Source organism: Vanacampus margaritifer, chromosome 7 (genome assembly GCF_051991255.1).
Source record: "Vanacampus margaritifer isolate UIUO_Vmar chromosome 7, RoL_Vmar_1.0, whole genome shotgun sequence".
Lineage (NCBI taxonomy): Eukaryota > Metazoa > Chordata > Actinopteri > Syngnathiformes > Syngnathidae > Vanacampus > Vanacampus margaritifer.
Window position 1 is genome coordinate 20,223,821 of NC_135438.1, and position 19,264 is coordinate 20,243,084.

Here is a 19,264-nt window from a genome sequence, read left to right on the forward strand (position 1 = left end):
GGTTTATTGTTCAAACACAACCTGTGCTACCTTTAACATATCAATCCGCTGTCAGCGAAAGGATCATTTTCGTTCAAAATTAATAGTGTGATTAATCTGTGTTAATATATGATTAATGCAATGATTTATTTGTGATTAATTATATATATATATAATCTCCATATATATATATATATATATGTATATATATATGTATGTGTGTGTGTGTGTGTGTATATATATATATATATATGTATGTAAATAGCTTGGACTATTGATTGGCTGTATGTAACCTTTCCTTCAAAAATCTAAATCTTACAAATTTTCATTCATGTGTGGACAAGCGGTTAAGAAAATGGATGGATGGAATGGAATGTCTGCTGAGGCGGCAAAAATCTTTTTACACCCTATGATTTTTTTAGCCTTATTAATTATTGTTTAATGAGTTGGTCTCAGGCCTCAACTAGCACAATGAGACTAGTCGAAATATTGTATAAGCAAGCCATCTAGGTTTTGGATTAAAAAAAACAAGTCACTACCATCAGTGTAATATATTAGGCAAATATGGTTTTCGAAACTGGACTGACCTTTGTAAGTTTGCAGACATATGCTTGATTTATAATGTTACTCACAATTTAGCCCCAGATCCACTATCCAAGTTTATCATTCAGGGAAACAACAGTGAGTGTGTGACAAGGGGATTTGCGAGAGAAGACTTTATTATCCGTCTGCGCAAGAGCACTTTTAACCAGTCCGAATGGCCTGTGAGAGGGGCCAGGGAATGGAACTCATTACCAGATCACATTAGACAGTTAACAGCATATAAGGCTTTGACTAAACATTTGAAAAAGTGGCTTATTGATTCATATACTTGTCAACACTAAAAGACAGTGAATCTGTTGTGCTGTTATGTGTATTTGTAATGTACTGTATTGTTTCTATTCTTAACAGAAAAGTTGTGTTGTCTTCATAGTGTGTCCAAGACCTGTTTAGTCCAATCCTATGTTTTTACTAATTGTGTGTCTGTGTTGTACTTACCTTTTTTTATTTTACTTATTTATGTATTTATTTATTTTTAACATCATGGCCAGGGAACTACAGATGGAAAATAGCCTTCTGGCTTTTTAAAATTTCTATGTGTTTTATTAAGATGCACTGTCCTTTCAGATAAATCAAATCGGCATCTTGATATAGCACATCTTTAAAGTGTGGTGAATTATCTCGGCAAAGGAAAAGTGCTCACTATCACAGATTTGGACTGGTTTGTGAACAATATTTGAGAGAAATGGTGATATCGTGTAAGTGGAAGATGTTTTAAATCTTTGAGTTCATCTCATAAAAAATTAGCGCAAAAACAGAAGTGTTGCGTTTATATGTTTGTTGATTGTGTGTGTGTGTGTGTGTGTGTGTGCATATGCAGTTTAATAGTTTCGGTTTGGTTCGTACACGCACCGTTCGGTCCAGTCACGCAACTTTTTTCTTTTTTTATCTCACCTCATGAGCACAACTTCCAATCTCATGCGCGCTAATCCAACGTGGCGCTCAAGTGGAGCAGTGAGGCTCAGTTAAAACTTCACTTTTAGTAAGTAAAACTCACTTACCTTCGCACAATGTAGGCAAGTCATTATTCCACATGTCATGCACAATCACGGTGTCAGAGCAAAATTAAAATCACCACATAACAGAGAACTTGATAGCATCACTAATAACTAAAGAAATAATTAAGACAGAACATGCACTATTAAACACTATTTAAATCCTTAGCACCACAAAGCATGCTAGGAGCGTCTTCAGACTCCCAATGACGCTTGCTACACCAAAACGGCGGTGTCCATAGTTACGGCGCGCATCATATCCTTCTAGCGACGGGACAGCCAATGATGATAACTACTGGCGTTAGGTCCCTAAGGCATCATTACCGAGTCTTTACTCCAAAGCAAGCTTTCTGGTACATAAAACAGACCTAGGAATTACAATTTGCTGGAAATCGCTATGCTCATGACTGTGGTGTTTCGTTTTAAACGGGAGCTTAGTTTAACCTGAGGATAATCGATACTAATATATAGCAAGCAGCTATGCCGCGTCGTTCTCGATGAACATGCCGACGGACTTTCCGACTTCCGATGTCAGATTGGGGTATCGAGGCTTGGGTGGCAAATGTTGACCGTACCGCAAATCCCCTCAAAATAAAGGTGGAAGTCTGCAATTAAAGCACATCTTGTCCGTTTCATTTGAAATCCAGTGTGGTCGTGTTAAAGAACATAAATGAAGAGATGTCTAAAAGTTTCCGTAGCTACTTAGTGCATGAGTTGAGCGCATTCATACATCATGTAAAGAGAGTAATAATACACAAGATAATCATCACTCTATCCAAATTAGATATGAATTATGAAACATGTTTGTCTTATGTCCATCAAATAAGTCTTATTTAGTTCTTTCATTTTATAATACCATAATTGTAATTTGATCTAAGAGTAATTCTAAGATCGGGAGTTAGTGTTTTCCAACCTGTTGAGCCAATGCACTTATTTTGCATAAGAATAACCTCACGCTAAACCAGTAAACACAAATAAAAAGTTTACATACTGAAATAATTATCTTAACTCAATTTAGTCACAAATGTACTTCGTGTGAAATCTGGTCTTGTATAGTTGAACACAAAGCGGATATATTTGCAGGTAAACATGTTAAGTCTGTTGTATGAATGGCAACAGACTGACACACACAGGTTGGTTTTACCTTTTGCCTCTAGCATAAATACAATAATAATAATTTAAATGATAATACTATAATAATAATAACAATGATAATAATTATTAATAATAATAATAATAATTAGCTGTGAATACTGAATAACATACACTTTCACTTTTAACTCTAAGACATAATTTATTTTTCTAAAACTGAAAACCGAACTAAACCGAAAATAGCGAGCCCAAAACCGAAAACCAAACTGAACTGTGGATTTTGTGAACCGTTCCACCCTTAATATATATATATATATATATATATATATATATATATATATATATATATATATATATATATATATATATATATATATATATATATATATATATATGAAAATAAAGACCAGATTGGCTCATTGATGAGAAACAAGCACAGGGCTCCCACTACAACAACTACATTCAGGGAAATGGGATACAGGTGAATTGGATAACATATTTACCATAATCATTTGCTTCCATTTGCTGATCCATCAAAATTTTTACCCCAGTGTTTACGTGAAACTGGTCTGTAGTGCAAAAAAGGTTGGGGACCACTGCCTTAGTAGAACTGAAACCATTCCATATGAATATGATTACCACTGGCCTTTGTAAGATTGGCGCACAGATTTTAATTTAGATCCATCAACAGCCTGTCTGATAAATTGGGTCATTCTTGTGAAGCAGGCCTCGCTAGAAGAGGATTCACCCTAAGGAGGAATATGCACAGCTGCTGCTCAGATGAGAGGAAAGGCTTCGGAACGTTGGGAAAGGTGGGTGTATTGTGGACATTCATGGTACTGTTTGTTGTCAAGGCTGAATTCAAACGTTGAGTGAAGAAAATGTACAATTGGTTCCGTTCGTAAAATCTGCTGGATAAAACGTACAACCTGGCTTATTTTACTGACTTCAAAATTAACATATTGGCTTTCTGTGTTGACAGTTTGGTTTAAATTAAGTATGAAGCTAGTTTAGTTACGTTTTGAGTTTACCATTATCATTATTCTTCAAATAGTGTGCTCTACTCTATTAGTTGTGTTAGTCACCAAATCCAGTGGAACAAATAGATGTTTCCCTCTTTCCCCTCAGGAAAAAATGCATCAGGTGCTAGTTGTAATTAACATTACTATAGCCACATTTCCACAAGGCACAGTTTGGTTTTGTATGCTTCACCCTGATTTGGTAAGTGTTATTTATGTGTGGCTGATGGCATAGTAACCGTAAATAGCATGACATCATTGAAGCAGGAGAGCATGGACGTTTCCAGTCAATTCAGGAAAGAACTAAATAAGCACAGAAGCCTCTAAATTCTCCTGTACTCTAATCCACAGCATTTTTTCAACAGAACTTTTTCATTATTTGGCCTTCCATCTTATAAAGCCCATGAAAACAGGATGACAAAAAATGTGAGGAAAATGAGGGCTACCAGACCCAAAAACATAGAGCTGACAGCAGGCATCAATAAAGCCTGGGCTTCCAGGACCTCCATGCAATGCCACGGCGCATCAAGGCAGTAATTAAGGCAAAGGGAATCCAACCAATCCAACCATGAGCTGGAAGCCGAAATAATGTAAAATAAACAAATCAATACTGGAAATTACTTAAGTTGTAGGCCCTGAATCTATAATTTATGAAAGTTTGACTTATTCAATGAACAGAAATTGTTCAACTTTATGAGGATATTCAAAAAAAATTATGAGCACCTGTATGTATTTCTAATGGAGTTTTATTTATATATATATATATATATATATATATATATATATATATATATATATGAAATATGTGCTTTTACAGTTACAGTGATTTCATGTTATTTTACACTTTACATGTAAAATCAGAGTTTATTTTTGTAAATACAATGATATTTATATATAGTTAAAATACAGAAAAAAACTCAAATAAAAAGTAAAATTATGTTATATTACAGTTTTTTTTTATTCTTATTTTTTACAATGTTCAATATCATTTGCAGGGCGGCACGGTGGATGACTGGTTAACACGTTCGCCTCCCAGTGCAGAGGCCGTGAGATCGAGTCCGGGCTTCGGCCTTCCTGGGTGGAGTTTGTATGTTCTCCCCGTGCTTGCGTGGGTTTCCTCCGGGTACTCCGGTTTCCTCCCAGATTCCAAAGACATGCATGGCAGGTTAATTGAACACTCCAAATTGTCCATAGGTGTGATTGTGAGTATGGTTGTTTGTCTCTGTGTGCCCTGCGATTAGCTGGCAACCTGTTCAGGGTGTGCCCCGCCTACTACCCGAAGGCAGCTGGGATAGGCTCAAGCACCCCCCGCGACCCTTGTGAGGAAAAGCGGTTAAGAAAATGGATGGATGGATGAATATCATTTGCAACAGATCAATATAATAATAATATGGTGATGTTTTTGTAATAACATGCCCAAAAAAATTAAAAACTTTCAACTGCATCACTACTACACTTTCACTTCTTAGAGCTGGTATAGACAGAACTATAGCTAGCAGTCGCGTTCATAGGTGCTACTATGGTAGTGCCAAATACTGTAAATCCTTTTCCAGGTTGAAACAAGCCAGCCAGCCGATGGCCAACCGATGTGGAGTACCTGCCTTGAAAGTGAAGTTTCAATAATGTCCGACATTCCTTGGGTGCTATTACCCATTATGCAAATCGTAAGACAATTAAGCTCTAATAAACCAAACAGAGGATGGGAAAACGCTAACTCTAAACCTTCACGAAAGCTAACCTTTGTGAATCTGATTGGTTAAAAACAACTACAACAAAAAACAGCCATTACTAATGGTTTGTATGTGTTATTCTGTACAGACAGCACTTAGCTAAATATTTTTGATGCTACTACTCCCATTCAGTCAATAGTCTTGTACGCCGCCCTTTGCGACAACCGCTGGCAAGTATTACCATAGTGTTTCTCAACCATGGTCCTTGGGGCACACATATCCAGCCTGTTTTCCATGTCTCCCAATTCCACACACAAGTGATTCCAATGACAGCTCATCAGCAAGCTCTGGAGAAGCCTGATAACGATTCTCACCTGCGTTGGAATCGGGAGACATCGAAAACAGTCTGGATAGTGTGCCCTGAGGACCAGGGTTGAGAAACACTACCATAGACTGCATTTACATCACATATACATCAACACCATCTTGAGTATATTGACTCCACAACTTATTGGATGTGGCAAAGTGAAGCAATTTGTGAAGATGATTCATTCACTTGCACCTTAGAGATGTATCATCAAGCCACAACTGATTGGATTAATACTGACATTTACAGTACATATACCAGCTTCCTCGTTGCTAATGCTACAGAAACAAAATGGTGCATTCAGGGTACTTTCACACGGTCGGGAACTTAGATTTTCTTTGATTATAACTTTTTAAGGGAAAACAATCGCTCATTTGGCAGATTATTTTGGACGATGTTTGAAGGGCAATAATTCACGGCCAATTAATCAGTCAGGCCCGAACAAAAATGTTGAAAAGCCTACTCGAACAGCTGGAATGTGTTTGCGGGCAGAGGCACTTTAAATGATGGCAGGTGTGTGCCGACTCACATTAATTATGAGTTTGAATGTTTGCTTAATTCTGAGAACACAGCCATATTGTCATTTACAGTATATGAGGGTGTGTATATTCATGCAAACACATGATCTCAGTTGTTTATTTTTACTTCCCGTCTCTAAAATAGTTTAACTCTTTTTTTTTTTTAATGAGTTATACAGATAATAGGTGAAATATTAGTGGAGAACAGTTTTAAAATGTTTTATCTTTGTCTCATTTTTTTTATATTACAAAAACCTGCTATTTGAACAAGGGTGTGTAGACTTTTTATATCAACTGTAGATTCCCTTCACCTCCTTTGGTAGTAATTGTATTATTGACTGTTTTGTGTTAAAAGAAATAAATACATAATATGCGTTAAATATATCCTAGTGGTAATGTCAATGGGTACCCTATTTTCGTCTTGAGCACCTGACCCCAAAAATGTCTGTACACATGCCTGCATGTAGTCCAGCTATAGCAATAGGGGCAGGGAAGCACTTGGTTCTCCTGAAGGAACAGATGGCCTCAACTCTGGAGGGAGGATCATAGGGAGGATGGAGGTCAGGAACCAGCAAGGGAGGGAGGGGGAGAAGAGGGGAAAGGAGGTGGAACGAAAGCTGCAAGGAATGATCTGAGAGGCGATGTCAGGAAAGGAGATGTAAGGAGGTTTGAAATGAAGATTGGTATTTGGAGAAGAAAAGAGATGATCAAGGGGCAGGGTTCGCAGGCAAAATGAAAGGGAATGGGGAAATTGAGGTCTAATTGCAGAAAGAAGAGTATGGAATAGATATATAGTCGAAAAAGGGAGGTTAAGAATCGCAGAGGTGGGGATATACACGTAGGGATGATAGATTGTGTGATTACGGGAATAAAAAAAAGGACAGATAGATTAAGCAGGGGCACAGGTCAAGACAACGGGCTGAAAGGGTAAAATCGCCATATGCAGCGATTAAAGGAAAAACACATTCATCATGATAAATTGCTTGTGGAATTAAGATTTGTGGTCTGTCATTACTAATCCAAATGTAATGCCTGTCTCAACAATACACTTAACATAGTTTTGTTAAGTTGTTTTTATGATAGCATTGTTTCAGTCATGTACTGTATGTTTCACATTGCTTCCTGCTTTCTAAAACATGATAAAATAGGGAACATTGACGTTGGTTTTATATTGACATGCAGGGTTGATTGTAGGATCAGAGCTTTAGGGATTGCTGAGCTCACAGCCAAGCAAGATACATTTAAAGTTTTTTTTATTGCTTTAGTTTTTTACAATTTAACACATTTTCACTCCCGCATTAATTTAAGAGAATATAAGAGTTTTTGTGAACGTCTGTGACTAAACCATTAAATCTGATCAAGGTTATTTAAATGTTGATCCAAACTAAAAGAGGAATGGAATGGATTTAATAAAATGATCCAAACTAAAAGAGGAATGGAATGGATTTATTAATAAATAAATAAAACAGATTATAACGCTACTAATCTCTAGGGGAATATTATTCATTTATCAAACACATTAGCAGTAGACCAATGCATTTTTTCTGGAGTAAACCAAGCCAGTCAGTAGCCTACTGAAAATACCAAGACTTTGTACTGATTTATTCCCTGCAATTGGCTGTCAACCATTTCAGGGTGTACACCGCCTACTGCCCGAAGCCAGCTGGGATAGGCTCCAGCGCCCCCCACGACCCTTGTGAGGACAAGCGGTTAAGAAAATGGATGGATGGATGGGATGTACTGATTTATTTATTCAACATATATTACTATTATTTTAAATGCAATCTACAACATGAAAAATGCATCAACAGCTTGTCAATCGCACCTTGGTTTTAAAGATGCACTGTGGAGTTTAAAATGTTCACGTTAATTATTTTTTTTAACATCATGCTCCACCAATGCTCAGATGAGTACAAAAAGCCCTGACTTTTTAACTGTGACTATCTTCCCTTCAGTGTGAAGGAGTGTTCAGGGTGAACACTCGACAGTTGGCGAGGTTTTTAGTGGTGGAGGGTGATCATCAAGCTCATCCCGGCGGACATGCCGTGTTTTGTTAGCGAGCGTACTACACAATTGGGACGGAAAATGTAAAAAAAAATTATAAATAAATACATGAAGTGCACAGCCCAAACTCCAACTCAGACTCCAAGAAAACTGAAAAAAAACAACAACAGTATATTCGAGTGCACACATTGGCAGAGGCTGCAGTTACGCTTTAGGGGAGAGTTATTAATCTATGTTTTTTATAATATAAGCTATTGTAGAGTGCTATTTACCTTTGAGGGCTCCTAAATAAGACTCAGTATTGTAATAGTTTATTCCTGAAATAAGTTTTTGGGCCCTGAGAGATTTAATTGCCCCTAAACTTAACACTGTGTTTATAGTACATTTCATGCTTTTTGACTTGATGGCAAGCAGAATGCTTCATGGTGATATCTTCCTTTTGACAGTGTCCTTAACCGCACCGCTCATGTCAGCATGTTAAAAAGAATCATTTTGGAAATATTAGCTTTTCATGAGGTCAGAAAAAATACAAACAACATTTATAGTTATTAGAATTAATTCAGCACGCAGCAGTGGACTCTGTGGGACCCCAAACAACGAGGCAATAAAGTAAATGTCAACCAAACACAGCATCAACGGTTTATTCATACATTGTTAAAGGTTACTTTTTTGCCATCACAATGATTCAGGCCCCATCTCAACCTCTATGAGTGTTGTTGATAGTTCACTCACTAAAGAGCACAATACAGTAGGCCTCAGTCACCACTTTCCCCAAAGAAAGGTCATCAAAACAGCCTGATTCACACGGCATTCTGCAGCAGCTGGATTGGTTATGTTGGTGCCCTTACTGCCTTGTCCTGTTAAGGTGAAGGCAAATACAGTATTGATCAATTAAAAATATCAAATACCTCTCAATGATCACATTTGGCATTTGAAGTCATGCAAACCAAATTACAACAAGATGTCCAGATAAGAACCTAAAGAACATAAAAAACAAACTCGTGGAAAGTATATATAAATAATATCTATTAAAACAAATTATCCAGTAGGGTTGCAGCCCTGCACACCAACAGATTCTTCCTTTGATCTGCTGCTCCGCAGCAATTCACCATTAAGGATAAAGTTTCAAAAATCAATATTCTTCATGTTTGTGCATGTTGAACACGTGGTGGAAAAATTGCTCTTAACATTTATTACTCCCTTGACTCAAGCACAACTACACATTCCACTTCAACTGTTTCAGTGAGTCACCCCGTCCGCTCCAATCCGTGTGTGCAACAGGCTGAGGGTATATGGTCTGCATGTATAAGATACTTTTATACTTTTATGGTATTCACAATATGCTGCACCTCTGGGAAAAATGCACCATCAATTTTTAAAAATGAGGCTCCCATGATATTGCAAAAGAAAAAACAACAATGTAAAATGTACAGTAGAGATACTTCAAGTTCTAAAGTTTTTTTTCTTTCTTGGAATATCTGCTCACCACATATTCAATGCCCTTTAAAACTTTGAACTAAAACAGAACTTGTCAAGTGAGGTATCCAGGGTAACTGCAGCCCTTCTCAACAGCAGCGACAAAGGAAAGCACAGCACTTTTATCCGTCCATGTTTTTTTGAATAATAAAAAAAATATTGCACTGCAAATTGACAAAAATATGACCATAAAAGGATGAGTTCATCAGCAGAGCTGAAGCCTTCGAGTGAGATGCAGGGAAACCCTGCGACTTGTTGTCAGTCAACCAGTGTAGAACCTCATCTGCATCATGAAGAGTAAAAATAAATAGATAAATAAATAATGATTAAATAAGATTGTTTCCATTTTAGTTGCCTGGTCTATGCTTTATATCATTTTTCATTAAGAATCCAATAATGTCCATGATTTCATTATAAAAATTGCGGAATTTCTTAATAAGTGCAGCAGCGAGCAGCTGCGCCTCTCCTCACATTGCTCAATCCTTAACTTACTGGTTGAGTAAGCCTGTACTGTATTGACAAGTGCAAATATACATATAAAGCCATTTATTTATTTTAGTCATCAATTTATTTTTAATTTTGGCAGTTTTGGTCCATACTGCCAGAATGAAATGTTATTCAAATGAAGGGGCGGTCTTAAGTGTGTCTTGGGTTGGACTTCATTAGTTGAGTGAGCGGCTCGACGAAGAAGGAAGTCTCGGCGACTTGCAAGGAGAGCTCCAGTAATGGACGGCTATCTTGTCCACTGTCACCACAACTTGCGACTTGAGTTGCTCGACAACAAGTCAAGGTAACAGTAGACCAGATAGTCGCCCATTGCTGGAGTTCTCCATGCAAGCCGGCGACACTTCCTTGTTTGCCGAGCCGCTCACTCGACCATATATAAATAAACGACTAAATAAATGAATGACTAAAAGTGAAAATAAAAACAAATATAAAATATATAATAAAAAAAATTCATACAAACGTATTAATATATATATATTGTTGGTTTTATTTCCATTTATATTTATCTTACTTAACTCGTGAAATTCCTGATGGCCAGTCCTCCCCAAGCGTCAGGTCATCTCTTTCATTATCCATTTATATTTTGTATAGTACAGTATAGCACTGCTGGTTGCAACACCCAATAGTGCTGCAGCTATCGAATATTTAGGTATTCAAATATCCTATGGAAAATTCTTTGTTAAAATTTGTTTATTTTATTTACTTACCTACTTGTGTTATTTTATTGACTTATTCATTTACCTACTTAAGATAATTATCAATGTATTTAGTGTTATTTTTGTTTTACCTGTCTTTATTCCATGACTCCATGTACAGCACTTTGAATGAAATAAAATTTCCGAGTTGAGTAGTTTTTGGTCTGTGAGACAAGGTGACGTCAGAACCACAGTTATGGTTTTGCCGACCGTCAACTACACAATTGAGTGAGCTCAGTTTGTTAAACTGATCTCTAGGAACGGCAACTGTATCCGGCTGACTGCATCAAAGTGTGCAAATCATCACGTCGATTGGACTGCCGTTGAAAAGTAGTCTGATTTGCTCTATTTGCAGCCGCTAGCACCGTTAGCACGCTAACACTGTAGACATCCTAAACACTGGCAACAGGCACCGTGCAATACAATGCCAGCGTAATTAAGTCTTCATTTAGTGCCCTTAATTGGCGATCGAATGTGATTTCTGTACGAAGTTGTTTTGTTGACTTTGGTCGCAATTGTTTATGCCGGTAATAAGAACGGCAGACACAAGTTCCGCAGGACGAGTCAAGTCATCCGTTTCGGCGCGACTGCCAAAACGCTTCAGTGAAGAACTTCAAAATAAAAGCGTCATTGGCATTGCGCTCCACATATTACTTGGTATGGGGAAGTTTATTTTGAAGTTGGACTTTTTCTCTGCATTGGCGGTAATTTGCCAGACGTTTCAAATATTCGCCACATGTAAACTGTTTACTTCGCTGGATTTGTCATTGCGCTGGTGGCTTTTACGCCGGAAATCCGGCAATGTGCCGAAGTACTTTAAGCCCTGTATATCCGTTTTTATTTTCACTTTTATTTATTTATTTAGTCATTCATTTATTTTGAATTTTGGCAGTTTTGGTCGTCCATAGTTTAGTCTCACTCTCCGTCTGTAATATAATTTTTTCAAACACTTTTACAATCAATCAATCAATCAATCAATTTGAATTTAAACCAGTTAAAAACAGTACCTGAGAGTCTAATTGTATTGTGCAGCCTGTTCAAAAGAATATTGTGGTCTATCAATGTGGTATCAACAACTGCATTTAGATCCAGTAAGACCAGAACACAACGTTTTCTCATCCATCCGTTTCCATGTCCATATTAGTTCTACTATAATTTAAAACTTTGAACACTGCTGTCTAGGTGATGACAGCCAATAGTTAAATTCCTAACTGGGGTGCTGGCAACACTGTTCTATTTGAATGTAATATTTTACAATTGGCCACCAGATGTCACTGTGGGGAGATGTTTCCAAGTCTGGAGTGGCGCTGTAGCGCAGCCACAGGGAGTTAACGGAAAGCGAATCAGCAAAGACGACGAACACCTTTTTTCTAACTTTATTGCAATCTACAGAACAAACATGACTGCATGTATTAAAACAACATGTAAAAGACATACACAGGAGAAATGACAATGGTGGGTGATTCAAGTACAACACCGCTTATTGAACGTGGAAATAAAGAAGCAAAACATTTTGTTGCAAAAGCACGACACAACTATCCACCATTGTTGACAGACTGACGATTTGTGCGCAGTCACGCGAGAACTGGCGCATACATCATCAATCTGCGACAATGCGTCGTCATCGAGCTGCGACCATTACCTCATCATTGGAGGAGTATCCTGCATATGGCGTCCAGACGGACGCATACGGGGCGCGTTTTGAAATCTTTCTACTCTAGAGCCCGGTTTCAAAAGTGATCGGCTTCAAGCTCCGAAATCGCGCCGTCAAGCTGATTCCAATCTGCAGGATCATTATCAGGCTTATGCAGAGCTTGCTGATGAGCTGATCATATATATCAGCTGTGTTGGAGAAGGGAAACATCCAAAACCTGCAGGACTCCGGCCCTCGAGGACCAGAGTTTGACCCCTATGGCCTAAACGGTAAGAAATTTGTGAGGCTACATTGAAGCTGGCTTTCCTGTGGACAGGGCCTAAATACACCAACACTAATGAGGCACAACTTGGGAACACAATAGGCTAAGGGCACCGATTGGTCACACACTGGGAAGGAAACACACAGGTGGATGTGATCAGACATAACGAGACCAGGGGATAAATCAGGACTACATGACAAACACCAACCACAGAATAAGAAAAAAACTCACCCATAATAAACAAAAAACAACCCCTACAAAACCAAAAGATGACGTGTATAAATAAGTTTTTTTATACTTGGCCTTCACTCCCAAAAACTTAAAGTAAAAAAATAAAGTTTTATGCTAGAACATACAGGCTTTGATGCAGCTTCTGACCTGAAGAGGTCGCTTAAAGCAATGGTATTTATTACAAAAAATGGCTAGCAGCAGAGTATAAGAGATCAGCCAGGGCCATGATGCAAAAAGCAAATTTTCCCAGTGTTTTCAACAGGTTTGTGAATAATGATAAAACTAAGCTATATTCTAATGCTAAACGCGGCAAAATGGAAACAGATACAAATATCTTTTTTTTTTCTGATGAAAGACCCGGCGGGAGCAAAGGGGGTTGCTTTAGTGAAAATGGTTGGGAGTGAATGTGTTAATAAAATACCAGTTTAAAAATCTTAAAAACTTGATCTAGTCAAGCTGATAATTTAATGGTATTTGTAAAAAGTTTACAATGCATGCATCTTAGCAGTGAGTATTTCAGTCAGTAAGCAATTGACAGCAAAGAAGATTCACTTAGGCAAGTGGTGCTGTACCCAGTGACACAGCGATGTCTAACCATCCTTACATTCTGCTGGCAAAAAAACCCAGCGGAAACACCAAGTCTGGGCATGTCCGAGTCATAAACGGAATGGCTGATAAAGTATGTATATGATATAAAGTAGCATGACAATATTGTTCACAGGCCCTACAAGAAAACACTCAAGAAAGTTGCACATGTGGATGGGAATGCTTTTTGCGGGTACTTGATTCCAGGAAATGAACATCAATCTGCTGTCTGGGTATGATCTTCAAGCTGAACTAAAAAAAAAGATGGGATGTATGAAAATATTCAGACAAAAAAACAAAGAAAAAGCAACCAACTTTTATATCTTCATCTAACCATGCTAGTAGCAAAGTGACGGGCAGAACCGTATATGCTCTTCCAATACATTGCAGAAGAAACAATAAACTTCCTATTGATATTCATACAACAGGATATGTCATGGCTTCCTGTAAATTGTGTTTAGTTTTTTTTGTTTTTTCCCAGCTTTGTGTTGAATTAAACAGACCCAGAATTCACATTTGTGAGTAAATGGAGACAAAAATCATTATTTCAGTATTCATACTTGTTGTGACATTTGTTTGGTGGAGTGCAGTGAGATGTAAAATTGGTGCTGTGGCTTTATTAAGGTTGAGAAACTGCCTTAAAGGCATAACAAATGCCTTCTCTGTACTCTTACAATTTTAATTACTAGGTTATATATGTATATGGGTAGAAATGCTATTTAATCAGCCAACAGGTACATGCAACGTGGACGGCAGGAAAATATTGATGATCATTAATCATTTTTACAAATATCTCAGTAAATAAATGAGTTGTGTAGCAGCAAAGGCAGCGTAATAAGGTCAAGTCAATTATGTGAGTCAATGAAATCAAAGTAGCTGCGTTAGGTAAACAGGCGGAGGAAATGCATTTAACTGAATGGTTCATGGCTACATCATACTATTGTGCACTGCTAAGGCCGACGTTCCCATTTTGAGCAACCTTCACTTTTTTTCTGTCCATTTTTCTCTTTCCCTTCACTTTTCCGTCCCTCTAATCATGGCCCTAGGGCTGTGTGACTGAATGGTCGAGGTTAACACTGCCCTGAAGAAAGGAGCAATTTTTAAATGAGGCCGAGGTGACGATGAGCGGGTGAAACAAGCAGATGAAGGAAGGAGCGCTTTAAAGGAGACAGACGTAATTGTGGAGGGGAGGAAGGCAGGACCTCCAAATTAAAATTCGATTCACGTTTAATCTTTCATCTCATACACCATCAATATTTTTTGTCTGTAACACACAAATACTCATTAATAAAATGGTTTTCAGTTTTACAGTAGATATTATTTGGCTACTATCAAATTACTGGACATTAAGAAATTCCCTCCATCCATTTTCTATACCAGATATCCTAGTAGGGTCTCAGGTGAGTTAAAGCGTATCCCAGCTGACTTTTGGGGGCGAGAGGCAAGGTATACCCTAAAGAAGGTCATTATTATTTTTATTTTCTTACATGTTTTTAATCCTTGTAGATTAATTCAGGCCTGAACTTTAGGATACTCGCAACCCAAATCACAGCATTAAGTTTTTCTCTATTAGTTTGGCACATTTCTTTAAACTGAAATTACATTTTCAAAATACCATGGACAAATCCCAAAACCACCTTACAATTGGTGTCAACTGCATAGCATTTCTCATTGCTCTCATGAAATTGACAATGTCTTAGTACATGTCTCAATTGCCTCATTCGATCTGTGCAAATGGTTTTGTACATTTAGCCTACCGTTAGCACAATGTGCCCACATTTAGCACATTTTCCAAATGAATAGATCTTGCTGATCAAACTGGATTAGTTGTTTTTCAGTCTAATGGTTGTCCTCTCCAAAACATGTCAGCAGGATTTCAGTGTGTAAGTCCTAATATGCAAAATCATCTATTCAAATGTCAAAATTTGTCAAAAATATAATATATAAATCCCAAATATGAATTTCATTAAATATTTGATCAGGTCATGACAGTAACTGATAGTCAGGTGAAAATAGACCTTGACAAACGAAGGAGGAGTTTCCTACATCTTAGTAGACCAATGGGACAATGTGAATTCATCAATCCATCGTGGCTATCTCTTCAGGGCCTGGTTTACAACCAATCCAAGGATGCTCATGGAACTACTACCAACACACTCTCAGGGTACATCACAGGGGATCAATGTAGAGCAGCCCAACCTTTTTTGACCCCAAATCTACTTTTCGCCAACATTGCAAACTCACACACATCTTTTCCATCCTGCTTTAGCTATCATCATAACACTTTTGTTTTTACAAACCACTAGACATAAGATGCGCAGCACAGTGGCTGACTGGTTAGCACGTCCGCCTCCCAGTGCAGAGGATGTGAGATCGAGTCCGGGCTTCGGCCTTCCTGGGTGGAGTTTGCATGTTCTGCCCGTGCTTGCTTGGGTTTTCTCCGGGTACTCCGGTTTCCTCCCACATTCCAAAGACATGCATGGCAGGTTAATTGAACACTCCAAATTGTCCATAGGTGTGATTGTGAGTATGGTTGTTTGTCTCTGTGTGCCCTGCGATTAGCTGGCAACCTGTTCAGGGTGTGCCCCGCCTACTGCCCGAAGCCAGCTGGGATAGGCTCCAGCACCCCCGCAACCCTTGTGAGGAAAAAGCAGTCAAGAAAATGGATGGATAGACATAAGATCACTCTCTTCTCATCTCACATTTGCAACACACACTTGGCAAACTGCATTTTGAACAACAACCATAACCAACATTAATATGAAACAAACTGGAGGGGCAAAAACAGATACAAGACAAGTGTATTGCTGAGTTTTAAAAAAGGAAATCACTTCCTACCTTAGTGGGAGACCGGACGTTGGGAGGAAGCAGCTCGCTTCTCCTAATCAGGAGTATAGGTGCTGGTTGTAAGGCGTAGGCAGTCAACAAGGTGGTCATTGAGGCATTGAAGAGAGGCAGTTTTGTCTCACCAACAAATCCCATGAAAGCATTAAAAATATCTCCCCCTCTGGTGTGTCTTTTTAATGGCAAAACAATGATTAGCTCTTCCTTGATGCTCATGTCTTTGAAAAGCATCCTGATGAAAACACATAATTGTGCCATATCAGTCAACTCGTCAAATTAGAGGGAAAAGCACGCACACCTGTCAATATCCTTCCTCAGCTGCTCTTGAGCCATTTCTTCACATTGCCTGAAGTGGTGTTGCGGGAAAGTTGCACTCAGTCATCAAAAAGGCTATCCGCTGCTTCGAGGATTGTTTCCTTCACAATATCCCCGTTTCTGAATGGCTTCTTGTGTTGAGCAAGAAGAAGTAACTTACGCGATAGGAAGCAATAGTTGCGGTTATAGCCTTGGCCTTCGGTTTTTGTGAAAATTGCTTGCTGTGTTGCAAGCTGTGCTTTCAATTTTTTGCAGAGCGTAATGCAGTTTTTGCCGGTACGTCCTTCTCGTAGTTCCCGTGTAGAGGTTTATGGGCTCGACACACGGGAGGCATGCGACAGCGAATTACGTACCTCGTCGCCTCCCATGTCAAACCCGAAACACAAGAGGCGACAAACGACAGCGTAATACGTACCTCGTCGCCTCGCAGGTCTCAACACACAGGACTCGATAAGTAGCCGTGACAGCGGCAGCATCATACGTCACTCTTGTCTTGTGTTACAACAGATTCGATTGTCTATTAATATTGGAGGGAATCTAAACATTTTCATTGTAATGTAAACACAGAATTTTCACTACAGTACGTAATTCCAGTATGAAGATCCATCAATTTCCTATTTTTATTATTATAATAAAAATAATTTTTATTATTATTAACTTATAAAACGGTAAAGAAAACTTACCGGACAAATTAACCTTGTACCAACAAGCTCTCATGCACCAGCCTATTTGTTGACGTCGTACAAAATGTTTTTTGTTTAGTTTTTTTTACAAAATGATAAACGCTGCTAAAATTATCTCATCCATTTTGCTGGATAGCCCCTGCGTTCATTGGCTCATCAATGAAACCTTCGCTGATTGGTTGAAGCCCCGGTACCAGCGACAAAAGTTGAACATCTTTCAACTTTCTAGTATCACGTTGCGGGCCTACGCGTGCATGTCTACGTGTACGCACGCAATTTTTCACATGCACAAATGTCGCGTGTCGCCAAGGGGGAGGGGGGAAGGCGATTTTCGCCTTGTCGCCCTGCTTCAATAGGAAATTAATTGAGAGCGCGCGACGTCGCCTCCCGTGTGCAGAGCCCATTAAAGTGCCGTTCCACATTTCCACGCCACTGTTCCCTTGAAGATTAAACAGACAGGTTTTGAATTAAAATAAACAACAAAAATCTTCTTTACACTTTTTTTGTTTTAGCTCGTTTTTCCGCCATTTTAGTGCGTCGTGTAAGTGCTCTGTTGCGCTCTGCTGCTATCTGCTAATTAATGCTGACCGTTACCCCACTTCCGTCATGCACTACGTTGAGTTAAAGGTGCATATGATTTTTTAAAATATACTTTTTGGAGTGAATGTGTAATATGGTGCGCAGGAGCAGGTATTATGAAAAATAAATAATAAAAACAGTATAATAACACAAGCAAACTTCCTCTCTCTTAAGAGAAGCAGGTGAAGCAAGGCGTGAGTGCAGGGTGGACTAAACATTTATTAACAAAATAAATAGGGCACAGGGAAAGAGCCATAATAAAAAAAAATCAAGTCCTAATAAAAATCTGAATTTATAGTAACAAAGAAACGTTGGGAAACACCACTATACAAAAACAAGGGCATGTGACAGTGACAATGACCTGACGAAGACTGAACAAACTGACGAGACGAGAATCACCTGGACAAGACACAAGTGGCTGAGGGAGCTGACTGGAAGACACAAGGGACTGGGATGATAACAGGTGGACAATCATCTAACTAGGCTAGGGTGGTGAGGAAGGAGATGATCCAAAAGGCAAAGCTCTCGATTTACCCTCACCTCGAGATGCTGGTTGTGACCGAAAGAACAAGATCCCAGATACAAACGACCGAAATGAGTTACCTCCGTAGGGTGTTCGGGCTCTCCCTTAGAAATAGGGTGAGAAGCTCGGTCTTCCGAGAGGGACTCAGGGTCGAGCCGCTGCTCCTCCGCGTGAAAAAGAGTCAGTTGAGGTGGCTCGGGCATCTGGATACCTCCTGGACGCCTCCCTGGAGAGGTGTTCCGGGCATGTCCCACCGGCGGAAGGCCCCATGGAGGACCCAGGACACGCTGGAGACTGTCTCTCGGCTGGCCTGGGAACGACTTCGGATCCCGTCGGAGGAGCTGGTTGAAATGGCTGGAGACAGGGAGGTCTGGGCTTCCCTCCTAAAGCTGCTGCCCCTGTGAACCAACCCCGTATAAGCGGTAGTAAATGGATGGATGGATGGATGGACTTCACACTTGTCAACGTTTGTGCCAGTACTAAAGCGATTGCTGCATTGGCGGTAGCGGCGTTCGCGTTTGGTTGCTGTAACCCAAGGCATATTAACTAAGTAGACTACACTCTAGTTTGTGTCTTGAGTTGCCTCCCAGCTGCGGTAGAGCAGTGCTGACACCTATTGGCTTGGCAGATTAAAATATGACTGGCTCCTTGTAGGCAGCCGGTGGT